This window comes from Elephantulus edwardii, unplaced genomic scaffold (assembly GCF_000299155.1).
Source record: "Elephantulus edwardii isolate Elephantulus edwardi_28Jun2011 unplaced genomic scaffold, EleEdw1.0 scaffold00079, whole genome shotgun sequence".
In the NCBI taxonomy this organism is placed as follows: Eukaryota; Metazoa; Chordata; class Mammalia; order Macroscelidea; family Macroscelididae; genus Elephantulus; species Elephantulus edwardii.
The window spans coordinates 11,661,744-11,664,968 of record NW_006399829.1 but is presented as its reverse complement, the minus strand read 5'-3'; positions in this window follow the sequence as shown (position 1 = coordinate 11,664,968).

Below are 3,225 nucleotides of genomic sequence, written 5' to 3'. Positions count from 1 at the left end.
GTTTCACACTGTCTTGTGTTCACCTTGTGTTTCATAAAATCATTCCCATTCATTATGCTTTATAAAATTAATCCCTATTACCCTGTCTTTCCAGATCCCTGCCAGATCTTTCTCATTTCATTTACTGCTCTCCCTCCACCCTCCAATTTTGTGACCCTATGATTTCTTCCCTACCCATCTTCACTCCTTTGCTCCCCTGCTCCCCCCATTGGATCTTCATACATGTTTTAGTAGTTATCTTTCTATTTCTACAAGAATAGTCTTAAGCAGTATTTGTCCTTATGAATTAGTTAACTTAACATAAGGCCCTCCAGTCCCTCCCAAGTTATACAGCAATTTCCTAAATCATTGCTCCTGAATGCTGCATAGCATTCCATCTTATACCGCACTTTCTCAACCTCTTCGATTGTGTTTGGGCATTTGAATTGTTTCCATGTTTTCATGATGGTGAATAAAGCTGCTTCAAACATTGGTGTACAAATCTGTTTGTGTCTCAGTTCTAATTTTCTCAGGTTGTATTCCTAGCAGTGGAATAGCTGGTTCATATGGAATTTCTATGTTCAGTATTTTTAAGTAAACGATTGGCATTTTGAAAGGGAGATCTCAAGGGGGTGAAACTGATGTTCTGTAATAATAGTCGCTGGTTTTTCTCCAGCCCATTCCACTAATGGTGACATCTTGTGTGCTGAGTAGAATTGTTCCATAGGATTTTCAAAGTTGTGACTCAGAAGCAGATCACCGTGCCTCTCTCAGTGGGTTTCAAATGTCAACAATTCAACCAGCAGAAGAGCATTTAACAATTTGTGCCACCGAGGGACTAATCCATCAAGGCTATGGTTGTTGAGGTGCCTTGCAGAAACTCAAAGATTCATTGCTGTCAAGTTGTAATCAATTCATAACTGACCCTCCAGTAAGTTTTCAGAGTTTGTAAATCACACAGGAGGAGATTGTTCATCTTTCTCTCACAGAAGAAGCTGGTGGATTAGAAGCTTCCTACTTTTGGGTTGGCAGCACAACTCATGACCTACTAGGTCACCATATCTAAAGCATGGCAGGTTTGATATATGCCAAGGATGCCACTCGAAAGTGGTGGCACTGAGCAGTTTCAATCAACCAGTGCCATTTCCATCACCATCTCTGAAGCTTCATTCAGAAAGTTAAAAATAATGCTTTTTTTTTAAAAAAAATGCTTTTATATTTGAGAAACTTGGTGGATCAAGGCAGAGTATGTGATCTTACTCACTGAGTATAAACAGACAAGACTATGAACAACAAATCTAAACCCTATCCTATCCTGTGCCATCCTCACAGTCTCTGAGACACTTGATCCCACTGTTGTCGTCAGTCACTGTGTCAATCCATCTGATTGAGAGTCTTCTCTTTTGCCAGCCTTCCACTTTTACAAGCATGGTGTCCCTCTCTAAGGAATAGCCTCTCCTAGCAACATGCCCAATATAAGCGAGAAGCTTCACCATCCTTGCTTCCAAGGAGAACTCTGATTTTATCTTCTGTAAATAAGATGAAGTCATTGGCAGTTTGAATCTTTTCTCCATTTATTATGTTATTGCCCACTGATCCAGTAATGAGAATCTTTGCAATATTTGGTAAAAAAACCTTCCATTTCCTCCTCTTTGGCTTTATATGTTGGAGCATATAGTTGATAATAGTTGTATTAATAAGTCTTGCTTGTATACTTATGGATAATATTCTATCACTTCAAGAAAAAAACTTGAAATTATATTTTTTCTTTTCATTAGTTTATTCACAAAATTCTAATACAAATTCGAACAAATTCTTTCAATTTCCCTTACCCCTCCACCTATCAAATTGTAAAACCCAATGATTAATCCCTCCTTCCTCCTGTACATCCACATCCCTGTGCTTTCAGCCTCTCCAACCCCTCCAGGATTCTTATAGTCATTCTAAGATAACAGACTTATACAACAAAATTGTATTTTTATCTTTGAAATGCAGCACCTTTCTTCTTTCATTCCCAGCATATTATATGATGTGATTATCTGATTAAAAGTAGCCTAATTCAATTCCTCTCCTCTCAATAATGACTACAATGTCACTGTTTATGTATTTTATGTCATTTTTCACAACTTCTGGTTTTCCCACACTCATACTTCATCTAATGTTCCAACTATTAAATGATATTTGCAGATGTTTCTCTTTATCTTGGTTGACTTCCAATCTGAGCTCTGCCTTTAAAATTATAACTATCTGTGTTCCTCTATTGTTCATAGGATTTTCAGAGGCCTGCTATTTATGGTCAATCCTGCTTCCTAACCTGTCTTAATCTGGTAGCTTTTAAAAAACCTGTCTACCATAGGTGACCCTTCTGGCATTTGATACACTAGTGGTACAACTTTTAGCAACATAGCAACCTATAAGTTATCTCAGTACAGCAACTGACAGTTAAGTACTGTACTAATAAGAGCAATGATAAATAAGTTAGAATATAGATACTTAAGCTATAGAGTAATTAGCAATATGCATATTGCTCTCCCAATACAATGAGTGATATATATGTCTCACAGTTTAGGGGGCTCCAAGTCCTTATCCCAGGCACCAGTTCTAGGTGAAGGCTTTCTGTCTGGCAGTTGGAAGGAGGTTCCTTGTGTCTGAGCTTCTACTTCTGGACCATCTTCATGTGGCTTAGTGCCTCTGGTCTGACAGCAAATTTGTCATGTGTAAATCATAATGCAAGGACCATTGGAAGCAAGCAGCAGTGTAACAAGATCATATCTTGTCAGTACTCACAATAGGTGCTGTTTTCCATAGATATATCTCATTCTGAGGAGTTAACTCTGACTCTTAACAACTCTATGTGACATGGCACAACTTTCCAAAAGATGTTCTTGGCTGTAAGATTTCTAGGAATAGATAACCAAGTCTTTTTCTCATTGAGTTACTACTTGGATTTCAACCAGCAACTTTTTGATAAGCAGCCAAGAGCTTTACCACCAACCACAAAGCTCCTTAACTGTTTGGCAAATCTGTGCTAACCACTTTATGTTCATCGTCTTTAAATTCCAGGAAACTTGCTTACAAAGTTTTAAACAACTCATCTCTAGGCCTTGAGTGGCTAGAGGATAGATCTGAGATTCAGACTCTGATTTGTATGAATTCAAAGATTATAATCTTTTATCTACACAGCCTTGACTTTGTCTAACATGTCTTGACTCTGAGACAATGACTTGGATCTTTTTTTAATAAAAA